Source organism: Globicephala melas, chromosome 19, assembly GCF_963455315.2.
Source record: "Globicephala melas chromosome 19, mGloMel1.2, whole genome shotgun sequence".
In the NCBI taxonomy this organism is placed as follows: domain Eukaryota; kingdom Metazoa; phylum Chordata; class Mammalia; order Artiodactyla; family Delphinidae; genus Globicephala; species Globicephala melas.
This window is the reverse complement of record NC_083332.1, coordinates 47,625,057-47,637,594: the sequence shown is the minus strand read 5'-3', so window position 1 is coordinate 47,637,594 and position 12,538 is coordinate 47,625,057. Positions and strand designations below refer to the sequence as shown.

The 12,538-nt window shown below is 37.3% G+C and overlaps 2 long non-coding RNA genes across 2 annotated transcripts in view; one reads left to right on the top strand and one right to left on the bottom strand.

The window, feature by feature from the left end:
- Positions 1–337: 337 nt before the first annotated feature.
- LOC138842446 (uncharacterized) lies at positions 338–3,009 on the bottom strand. The gene is made up of 3 exons (XR_011377001.1): positions 2,543–3,009; positions 1,281–1,411; positions 338–852 (listed from the first exon to the last, which is right to left on the bottom strand). It is a non-coding gene; the product is annotated as an uncharacterized lncRNA (long non-coding RNA).
- A 1,391-nt stretch (positions 3,010–4,400) lies between these two features.
- LOC132594028 (uncharacterized) overlaps positions 4,401–12,538 on the top strand; it is a 136,604-nt gene continuing 128,466 nt past the window's right edge. Inside the window, exon 1 of the long non-coding RNA XR_009560143.1 lies at positions 4,401–5,222. This is a non-coding gene — a long non-coding RNA (uncharacterized lncRNA). The remainder of the gene's footprint in view (positions 5,223–12,538) is intronic.

The window sequence follows — 12,538 nt, the reverse complement described above, 5'->3', positions numbered from 1 at the left end:
CTTTTAGACAGACACTGGCACTCATAAATTATACAGCTCATCTGCATCTTCCAGTCATGAGACATTATGCAAAGTGACATGATTTGCATAATGGATTCCTTTTGTCGCTTCACTTGCCACATGCTTTTAAAAAACAAAATGAAATAAAATGAAAGCATGAAAAGGTGAAAGCATCAAGTTTCCAGCCTTGCATGTCTCCTTCCCAACTACAGTATCAATTGCTTTCATTTTCTACAGGGGACTGGGGTGAAGGGGACAGAAAACAAAAATCCACACTTATAAACAAAAAGCAAACAGTTTTCATATGAATTTCGTTTTTAATTACAATGTACCTACTTTCTTAGTGAAATTCTTCACCATAAATAACGAATCTGGGTCATGAGGAACAGCAACAAAACAAAACACTGATAGAGAGAAAGGAACTTTATGGAACTTTCTCCTTAAAAAAAAAAAAAATCTCCTTTGCCTGTGATATTTAGGAAAGAGGTAGCCTTCCTCCTTATGACTTGGAAAAAAAAAAGCACCAGGTATTTGCTTATTATTGGAAACAAGCATATTATGGATGAAATAAATGGTCTGGGGGAGGGTTTATTCCCCCCATAAGAACTTCTGAAGGGTTTTCCTGTTTTGAAAGATGAATGGAGAAGAAGATACAGTTGTGCTTTGATTACTTAACAAAATATAGAATGGCTATATACTGTAAGGATGAGGCAGCACCACGTCGACTTCTATCGGCTCTACTCCAATAAGCAGGCAACGTTCCTCAGCAGTTGCTAGTTTTGCTGCGGGCTTTCCTGGCCCCCCTGCACCAGTGCGAAAAGCAGAGTGTGCCAAGCGGCTGGCGTCTGTACCCTGTGGGAAAAGTTAACTGTAATTCTTCGGCTTTTAAAATCAATTAACCCGTGTGTTAATTAACGTCAAGTCGACGGGAGGAGGAGGAGGAGAAGGGGAGGGAGGGAGGAAAGAAAAAAGCTGCAAGGGCGGATGGCAGAAGAGTTGGCACAGTGCCATCCATTCAGGGGCAACGCCACAGTTTCGTGTGATAGGAGCAGCGGGTATATGTTACGGGGGCCCTGTACGCGGGCCAGACAGTGCGGTAAAGCCAAGGGAGATTATCCAGACCCCCAGGAGCGAACAGCAAGCAGCAACCGAAGGCGCAAGTGCCAGGATTACAGCCTAGGCTGGCTCCAACTATGAGCCCTTCCTCGGATCCAGGGACTCGGCTACTTGGGGTTTGGGGGTCTTCCACACCAAAGAGGCACAAAGCTGACTTTAATCACTTTTTTCCTTTAAACTTGATTCTGCCGCACTGGAGCCAGCACAGCGAATGCTTTCACACCCAGCAAGACAAAGGCCGTCGTCTCCGCCATGACACTGTTCCGTTCCAAGCAGAGGCCGGGATCCTGGACTCCTTGAAAAATCAGAAAGAAACAAGGAAAACATACAACAAATACAGCAACAAACAAAAAAATTAACAACCACAAAAATTGTGTGCCCATTTGCCCATGCCAGGGGTGATCATCTGGGCATCTGTTGCAGCAGAAGGCACTTCTGTTGGGCTTTTTTTTTTTTTTTTTTTTGGGTGGGGGCAAGCTGTTGGCTTGTATGCTATTCAACTTCGTTTATAATTAACTTTAAAAAAACACCATTCAGCCTAGTCAACAACAAACAAAGAGAAAAAGCAGACATCGGAAGAGAAATGCCATAGGAAGCGGCATGAATGCATGCCACAGCCGGTGCCACTTGCCATTCGGAAAACCTCAGGGAAAGATGCCAATTCTACAGCTTGGAAGAAGGCAGAAAAAGGAGCAGAGAGATCTACAAACAGAAATCATAAAGAAAGAATACCGCTTCTACAATCCTGGATTGCAATTGCACGCAGCTTCTGCTGGGAGGAGAGAGGGAATATTCAAATGGAGATATAGATGGGTATAAATTAAAGGATAGGCACTTATTGATTGCATATAGACACGTGTGTAAGGTTGTATGTGTATATAAATACACATATTTTCAGGCAATTTAAACATTTAGATATGTATATATTTTTGTGTTGTAGGTATGCGTATGTATATTGGTGTATATGTTTATGCATATACACACATATGTGGGATGTATGCATGTGTGAGAAAAAGGAGAGGAAGGCAGAGAAAGAGAGAAGGACATGTGTGTATGTGCATGTATGTGTGTGCATACATCCCACTTTTTGATCCAGGTATACACAGAAAGCAAAATAAAAATCATACTCCAGCAGCAGGCAGGCAGTCAGAGATTTATCTACATTCACTGCTATCACCAGGGAGATGAATGGGGCCGATCTGAAGCCCTTTTACAAGATCCACTATGGGAGTGAAGGAGGAGGAGGGATGCCACACAGACATGCACAAACTTGAAGGCAGAGGGATTTGGAAGGTGCTACTTAGGAAACCCTGGTGGCATAACGCAGGGGAGAAGAAGGGGAAAGAGGCTTGTCTCTCTCTATGTTTTAGGTGGTTGTTTTTAAAAAAATTCTGAATAAGGGTTTCTGGAAACGACTGGTACTTACGTTGTCTGCGTTGCTGTGGATCCTGAAAGGTGTTCTGTTGGCACCGGGCGCTGAGCCAGGGGCAGGTGCTGGAAACAAAAGGGAGAGACAAAAAAATAAATAAATAAAGTCATTCAATGGGAATATTAATTGCTGCTCTTGTGGATTTTACAAAACACACAAACTGTTTTTTCTTTCTTTTTTTAAAAAAATGTGGATTGGCGCGTGTCCCTTTCGCATGGAATATACAAGTAGTATGGGATTTACAGCCCAGAATGGGACTCAGGATTAACCGTGCTGGCATTTTTTGGGCATATTCTTCCTTTTAATGAAAGAGCTTTCGCTGTTAATGAGGAATAATCGTTTGGCTAATGAGCTTTGAAACATTAAGAGAAAAGAGGTTTTTTCCCGTTAATTGCTGTGGTGCGACTGCATGGATGGATTACAAAAGACAGCAATAGGAACGCAGTACAAAGGGGGGGAACCTCTCCTGGAGTGGGAGAAGCACCGAGATGGGTGATGTGTCCCTGCGTCTTTCCTTCCTTCTCTCTCTTTCACTCTCTGCCAACTGCTATGGGTTTCCATAACTCCGCAATCAAAGTGGATGGTCGGGAAGGATTATTACAAAGAGTGAAGCCTCCGCTGCTAATGTCTCCAGTGTTTAATCATCATACAGTAGAATGGTTTTATGCATATTTCATTTGCATATCATTAAATTGTGTTAGCGAGTGGCATTCAGAGCCAGGAGAAGTACAAAGTTGGGGAGAGAGGGAAGAAAAAAAGGTCCCTATGATGCTTATCTTCAAACGGGGTACTTTTTCCATGATCTGTCTTCTACTTTTGCTAAAATCATTATGACTTGGAAACCTTTGAAGTTGGATACAACCTTGGATTCTTCTAATTCCTGCAGAGCGGTATATTTTTAAAAACAGCAGAAATGTTCCTGCACTAGACAATTAAAGGAATATAAACTCCAGTGGGTTGAAACTAGTAGCTCTTTGGGGAATGCAGTGGCAGAGGCTTCTACAAATACCAACACTTAAAAAAAATTAAAAAGAGCATCATATTAAAGCAAAGAAAACGAAGACTCCAATATTAACATGTGGATTATATTTGTTTCTTTTGGGGGGTAATGAACTAAACAGAATGAAGAAGCCATCGGTAATTTATCCCTTCATTAATGAACAGTCACCTTTTGTGCGTGTTTGTTTTTTGTCCTTTCTTTTGAAGAGGGATGTTGTCACTTTTAAAGTGATTAGTCAATTATTCTGTAGCTTTGATTTTTTCCCCTGCACCCGACAGGAAAGAAAGGTGGTGGTTAGGGAATATGTGTGTATTGGGGGGATTTGTGGGGAGAGAAGGAATACAGTGAGTTCTTTGTAGATCCAATACATGCACAACATATTAATTGGGAGCTTTTAAAGCTCCCTCAATAGGCTATTTCATTCCTGGAAAAGTAGCAGCTGGTTAGCCACTGTTGGTGACTCTTCAAATAACACTTTAAGTATTTTTATTCTGTCGCTGTTGTTATTGTTGCTTTGTTTTGTTTTTCCTCAGTCAAGATGAGAATATAATGTCACCTCTTCTTTATTGAGTGTCTTCTCTCCTCCATCTTTTTCCCTTACAATTTCCAAACTGTAAAACGATGTTGCTTAATATTGAATTCTGGTGCACTGTCTAACTGGCACAAGTTGATTTGGAAATGAGATGCTGTTTTATATTCAAATTATCCCCGCTCCTCCCTTATCCTCTAAAGCTTTGTCTCTGCTATGAATATTCAGATGAGGCATGATGTGATTACACTGTACAATTACTCCTATCCATGGTGGTGGCAGGGGCTGCTGGGGAGGCAGAGAGCCAGACAGCCTCCAAGCCAATACGGAGTTTGTTTTCGGTATTTTTCCTATCTCCTTGGCGCTGCAGCACATGCAGATGTCGCTGTTGTTCTTTATAAAGCTCTAATGATATGCAAAAGCATAACTACTCGGTTTGGATGCAAAGCATCAATGAAATATTATGGATGTCTTTAAGAAGGGGAGAGAAAATCCTGACTGAAGGAATGTCCACATAAATTATTTTTATTTAAATCAATTCAAAGGATGGGGTGAGAGCAAGTCAGAAGGAGTCACATGGAAAACATGCATAATATTAATATGCATAAAGAGTTCGAACCGTGGAGAAGAAGCTCCTCACTACAGCTCATGGGACAAACTGGTTCATTAGGAGATAGCTCAGAGCGACTACAGCATTTTGCTATTTCAATTTTTTCCTTATTTTAAATGAAGAGTAAGACAGATGTGTTTTCTTTGCATGGCAGAATCGAGATGGATCCAATCTGTGAAATTTGCTACCCAAATAGTATTTTAATGGAAACCGGAATTAAATAAGGGCATGAATATGGAAGGGAGGGGAGAAGAGAGAATATACGAAGAGGAGTATATTCAGAGCCACAGCATAATATTTCGTAGTACAGGAGGTTTTCAGAAACCATCTTTGCTTCTTCATTGGTCTCAGATGGGGCTCCCATTACAGGGAGCTATCAGGGTTTGCCAAGATGAGCACCGAGACAGGCCCTTCTAGGTCTGAGGCTGAGGAAAGCAGCGGCAACTTGGTGCCTGCCCCCCGCAGCTGTCTACAGCTCAGAAGCCAAAAGCACAGCTACTCCTAATTTGGGGATGCAGTAGAGTGCCTCCTGGTCCAGGTATTTGTGACAGAGGGAATTCTTGGTGCTATCATAGTATATGTTGCTAAAGAGCAGGTGGAATCATCTGTGTGCTTAAGCAGGCCTGATAATGTTGGTGCTGGTTAATTCTCAGAGTAAAGATTACTGTGGTTTTCTAACATTTTCAGGATGTGAAAATTACCAGTGTGGATTAATGCATGTTTATGATGAATAGAGATGAACAAATAGTGAATGAACCTATTGGGTGGATTCAGACTGATATAATATTTGGAATATTACTAATGGCCTCAAAGAATTCATAAAGAAAAACAAAGCAAGAAGCAGCAGTCAGAAAAAAAGAGATTTCATTACTTCCCTTAGTCAGGTGGACATAGTTCAAATTACTTTAATAATTCAGGTTAAAACAATTTTATACCTCTGTTTAAATTACCTAGAGACAGAGACAGTTTCGCTCTGGTTTGTATACAAGCACAGATTTCTATTTGATGGCATAATGTTGACTTGAAACTGTCCTCTGTTTATATATGAGCATGTAAGCATGTTCTAAATTCTGTTGCTCTTCGCCCAAACTTCCATTTATGAGTGTCCCTTATAACACACCCTCAATTGTTACATGCTTCTTAACTGGTACAGTGTACCAAACTACAGAGTACAATGAATTAATGTGGAGAATGGCTATTTAATCTGAATCAGGCCTGTAACTTCTTATCTTTTCTATCTCTGTTGACAGAATTATGGGTATTAAATTTTGAAACAATGCATGTAAAGAATTTAGCACAGTATTTCCATATAATAAGCACTAATAATGTTACATTTTACTGTTGCTATATTATTATTATTTCAGTGTATTGGTTAGTATTAGAGAGAAATAAGGTAAAGGAAATGAAATTCAGTCTTTACTGCTACTACTAAATAGCAATGCAGGTAAAAGATTTAGTGAGAAAGCATTAAATAGGTATCTATGGTAGATAGATTACAAATTATAAATAATCAAAAGTCAAACTACAGCTTATATTAATGCAGTTCATGATATACCCATGAAAGTGTTCCTTTAAAAATGTACGTGTAATTCTGAAATGATGATCATGTTGCATAATATCTAAGTCTAATAAGAGAGTCCTATCCTGTTTGCGGTGGAGGGCTATGGGAACTAAGAGGAGAGCTGTAGAACTGAGAGGTGCTCATTAGTTACCAAATTGATAGGGCAATGCCAACTTTCAGTCTTTTTTATTTAAAATTATTTTTTAGCATATATTTTTTTATTTATTATATATTTTTTGCGGTATGCGGGCCTCTCACTGTTGTGGCCTCTCCCGTTGCGGAGCACAGGCTGCAGACGCGCAGGCCCAGCGGCCATGGCTCACGGGCCCAAGCCGCTCCGTGGCATGTGGGATCTTCCTGGACTGGGGCACAAACCCCTGTCCCCTGCATCGGCAGGTGGACTCTCAACCACTGAGCCACGAGGGAAGCCCAGCATATATATTTTTTAATTAATTAATTTTATTTTTGGCCGCATTGGGTGTTCATTGCTGCGTGCGGGCTTTCTCTAGTTGCGGCGAGCGGGGGCTACTCTTCGTTGCGGTGAGTGGGCTTCTCATTGCAGTGGCTTCTCTTGTTGCGGAGCACAGGCTCTAGGCACGCCAGCTTCGGTCATTGTGGCATGCAGGCTAGTGTGGCTCGTGGGCTCTAGAGTGCAGGCTCAGTAGTTGTGGCACACGGGATTAGTTGCTCCATGGCATGTGGGATATTCCCGGACCAGGGCTTGAACCTGTGTCCCCTGCATTGGCAGGTGGATTCTTAACCACTGCGCCACCAGGGAAGTCCCTCAGTCTTTTTTTAAAAAAGGTATTTCTGAATAGGTAATACGTTAACTATTTTTCAGAATTGATAATTTAATGTAGAAAGCAAAACGTCTCCTTCCTGCTCCTCTTCTGGCCATGATTTTCTAACCTCACCCCCAAATTGGTAATCAGTTACTGGTTTCTCGTTTATCCTTCCAGATATTGATATATTATACTCAGATATGTTTTCCCTCCCATTTTTTTACACAAATGGTAGCTTTTACAAGGAATCCTTATAATTTTCTGCAAATGCAATGAACTAATCTGTAAATAGATAGCTTAAGTCCTCATTTCCAGTAACCATGTCCACTAATTTTTGTCTTTAACTTGGTAAGGACATCTAGAACAATGTTGAATAGAAGTGGTGAGTGGTGAAAGTGAACATTCTTGCCTTGCTTCCAATCTTAGGAGACATCATTGCCTTGTTCCTGAATTTAGGAGAGAAAGAATTCAGTCTTTCATCATTAAGAAAGATGCCCTTTATCAAGTGGAAGAGGGATCCTTCTATTCTCAGTTGCTAAGAATTTTTTTTTAAATGGTTGTTAAATTTTGTCAAATGCCTTTTCTGCCTCTATTGAAATAAGTAATAGTTCAAAGTTGTTGTCATGGTGAATTACAATGACCGATCTTCATTGTGTTAAACCAACCTTGCAATCCGTGAAAACCCCACTTGCTCATGATGTATTTATCTTTTTATACATTGCAACATTTTACCCGTTAATATCTTGTTAAGGGTTTTTGAACTCATGTTCACGAGAGAGAGTGTTCTATAATTCTCTTTTCTTGAAATGACTTAGGTATTGTTATCAGGGTCTTCGTGGCTTTAAGGACTGAGTTGGAGAGTGTCCCCTGCCTCTATACTCTGAAGAAGTTTGTGTAAGATTGTCATTGTTTTGTCCTTAAACATTGGATAGAATACACCAGTGAAGCTATAGGTCTAAAAACTGTGGGCAGTTTTTCAATTATAAATTCAATATTTAAGAAAATGATCTAGGAGTATTCAAATTTTTAATTTCTTGTGTCAATTTTAGTAGGCTGTGTTTTTCAAGGAATTTGTCCATTTCATCTTAGTTATCGGATTGATTAGAACAAGTTGTTCAATATCTTATTATTCTACTTTTTGTCTCTCAAAACTTTAGTAATGTCCCCTCTTTCATTTGTGATATTAGTGATTTGTGTTTTCTTTTTTCTTGATCGTTCTTTTAAAAATCAATTTTATTAAACTTTTGAAGAATCAACTTCTATATGTTGATCTTCTTTTGATTTCTACTCTTAATTTTATAATTTCCTTTCTTTTACTTACTTTGGGTTTAATTTGCTTCTCTTTTTCTAGGTTCACAAGGTCGAATCTTAGATAATTAATTTTACACTTTTCTTTTCTAAAATAGATGTGTAGATCTATACATCTCCCTCTAAGGACTGCTTTAGTTGTATCCCATATACTTTCATAGGATGGGTATTCATTATCATTTATTTGTGATTTGTGATGTCTTCTTGGACATGTATTATTTAGAAGTGTGTTGTTTAATTTCCAAACATTCAGTTATTTTTCTGGGTATCTTATTACTATGAATTCCTAATTTAATACCACTGTATTCAGGGAATATATTCTGTGTAATTTCAATTCAAGATTTGTTTTATGGCCCAACATACGGTCTATTTCTTTGAAATGCTGTGTGCACTTGAGAAAAATGAATATTCTGCTGCTGTTGATTTCCTCTATTATACAGCTAATTTCTATCTAGTTCATTTCTGTCCTTATTATTTTCTTCCTTCTATTTTCTTTGGGTTTCCTTTTCTATTCTATTTCTAATTTCTTGATAAGGTATTTGTATCACTGACTTTTAACCTCTTTTTCTTTTTAAACATTCCTTTAAAGGCTATACATTTTCCTCTAAGCATAGCTTTAGATATAACCCCTAGCTTTTCATATGTCATATATTCATTATTATTTGATTCAAAATATTTTCTAATTTCCTCTTTGCAACATAGTTTTTTAGAAGTATATGGCTTAAGTTCCACACCTTTGGGGATTCACAAAACTTTTAGTTATCTTAGTGTTATTGATTTTTAGCTTCTTGTCAGTGCTTTCCAGATCTCTGTGGTCAGTCTACTCTGAATGATTTAAATCTGACTATTTTTGAGAGTTGTATTATGGTCAATTTTTTTTTGACTTAATACCATTTATTTGGGTCCCTGATTCTCATCATATGTTTAGAAAATTGTTGAGATCCCTTCTCAGACAACCTACCAGATAGTTCCTATTTGATGTACATGATTGCTGTGGCACTAAATCCCCAGGGTGGCCAGGCACAGAAAAGACAGTTGTCTTTTTCCTTCTCAAGGTGTCTGAAATGTCTTTTTCTTCCCCACGGGGAAAGCACCTTCTCATGGCTTTGTCTGCCTTCGCTGCATGCTGGTTCCTCAGGTTCCAAGGGAGACTGTGGTGAGTGCACTGAGGCACGAGAACTAGGCTCTTATGTGTTGCCCTGAAGCAACAACACAGCACTTCTCTGAGCTGCAGAAGTATAAATAAAATAAAAATACACAGTCCAAAGGGATATTATGGTCAATTTTGGTAAATGTCCACTTGAAAAGAATGAATCCTGAGATTGTTAGGTGCAGTGTTCTATGTATAACTAAGTTATGTTGGATAATTATGTTGTTGAGTTCATCTATATTCTTACTAATTTTTTTGTCTGCTTGTATACTTGTTTTATTTGTTACCACAAGCGAGGTGTGTTAAAAGTGTGTTAAAGTCTTACATCATGATGTGAATTTGTGTACATATTTTTTAGTTTTGTCAATTTTTGCTTTATATATTTTGTGGCTATGTTATTAAGTGGACACAAATTAAGAAATTATATTGTGTTGGATTGACACTTTAAAAATTATTCCATATACATCTTTATCTCTTGCCTTAAAATCTATTTTGTTTAATGTTATTACAGTTGTTCTAGTCATATTTTGGTATAGGTGGGTTATTTTTTATCTTGTTATTTCAACTTTACCTGTTTTTAGTTAGACTTTATCTTTTATCCACTCTTACAATTTTGACTTTTAACTGGAGAACTGAGTCAACTGATATTTAAAGCAGTTACTTATACATTTAAAATTATATACATATTACTTTATTGTTTCCTATTTTACCTGATTTATATTGTTTCATTCCTTTTTTTTGCATTCTTTGAGATTAATCAAGTATTTTTGTTATTCCACTTTCTTCTCTATTAGATTGTTAATAATACATTATTTTACTATTAAGTGTTACCCTAAATATGACAACATGCACCTCTGACTTACTATAATCTATTAATTACAAATTAGTACTTTTACCACTTCCCAGATGATACTAGAACCTTAGATTAGATTCATTTTGTTGACCCTCTACCACCCTTCATGTTATTGTTAACATGCATTTTATTGTTTATATATTTTAAACCTCACAAGATGTTTTCTTTTTTTCTTTTTAATGTATAGTTAAGATTCATTCTGACTTACTAACATATGTACCTTGTGCATTGATCTTTGTTTTTTCCTCTATTTCCATGTTTTTTTCTGGGGTTGCTTTTCTTCTTTCTAAAGAATTCCCTTCCTTTTTTTTTTTTTTGTTGTTTGTTTGTTTTTTTAGGTGAGGTGTGCTGATGCTAAGTTCTCTCCGTTTTTGTTTGTCTATAAAGTTGTTTCATCTTGTTTTGAATTATATTTTCACTGAGTATTGAATTCCAGATTGGCAATTATTTTCTTTCAGCATATTAAAGCTGTCATTCCATTGGCTTTTGGTCTCCATAATTTCTGTCGAGAAATCAGCTGTTAGTCTTACTATTGCTTCTATAAAATAACGTCTTTCTTTACCTTCTTTTAAGATTCTTCTCCTCAGTTTTCATTTTCAGCAGTCCTATTGATGTGCCTAGGTGTGCTTTTCTTTGTATTTATCCTGCTTGAGGTATCTGTGGCTTGATATCTTTCCACCCTTTTGGAAATTATTATCAGTTGGAATATTATTTTTATTACAATCTCTCTTTTCCTTGTAGGGTTCCAATTACACATATGTTAGATATTTTCACCATATCTCATATGTATTTTATGCTGTTCATTTTCCATCCTTTTAGCTCTTCCTGCTTTGGCTTGAATATTTTTTACTGATCTATCATATAATAATCCTCTCTTCATCTGTTTCCAACCTGTGCTGTTAAATGTATTTATAGATGCCTTAATTTCAGTTATTGCATTTTCAGTTCTAAAATATTCATTTGATTTTTTTTGTGAGTTGTAGTTTTTTTGTTCTTCAAAATATTATCAGTTTGGAGTTTAGGAGTTATTTCTGATACCTCCAATATCTGGTTTACTCTGTGTCTGTTTCTACTGTACACTTTTTTTTCTCCCTTCGGTCCTGTTTCTTGATATTCCTGGAAAGTACAGAATGGGTGCCAGATATTGTGTGTGAAAATTTTAAAGGCTTCAAATGGTCATAGCTTTCTCTGAATAAAATGTACCCTATCATCTGGGAAGCAGTAGGACAGAAAAAGTACAAATCACCCCAATCTAATAAAAGAGTAAGTTAATTTAAAGCTAGACATAGTCTTTGTAAGGCTCTGATTACATCTAGCTCACTTTATCTCCCAGGTCCCATTTCCTCCTGAACTCCAATTTTTGTCTTCCCATCACTGTAAGAATGCTGAAAGCTCCATTTGGCTTTCATCAGCTTTCTGCTCTGCTTCTTAGCCTCTTATCTAGGCAAGGAAAATTGAAAGTCTGAGCTAAACTGTGACTACAGAAGCTCTCTGAAATAATTCCATCAAAAAAGGAAGTGAAGACATTTGTTCTTTGTAAACCTGTATTTATTCCTAGTGATCAAAATTCCCTTTCCCAAGTGTTTACAAAAATAATTTTTAAATAACTGATTTTAAAATCAACAAAACATTTCTAGAAAATTGGGAAAATTTCCCCTCTTATTCAGGCTTCGAGCACATCTCCCAATATGTATATTTTCTCAAAAACATCTGTAGTTCTTCAAGCTCAACTGCAAATTCTCATAGCACCTCTTAAAGTAATATATCTGGGATATGAGACTTGAATTCCAACAATTAGTGCTCTCTTTTAATCTTTTTACCTGATCTTGGGATACACCCCTCAATAACAGATGTATTTTCTTCTTCCTTGTCTGAAAATCTTTTTATTGACAGAGAAGGTAGAGTAAAAGAATTTAGAGAATAATTCTCTCTCTCTCTCCATCTATTCCTCTTACTCTCTCTTTTAGTAATTTCTTAACAGAAGATTAAAATCCTGCAGCAAGTCTCTCTCTTTTACTTTCCCCTAGAAGCAAGTCTCAAATTATCTCCTTTATATGTTCCTCCTTATATCTTTTATACACAATCAATTATCTAAATTTAATCAAACAGATCCCTGTGAAATCACACTGCTCTTTACTTATCCCCCCTCCTTTTTTGCCTGAGAATTTCTTTATTTTATCTACTAGCTGAAGTTCCTACC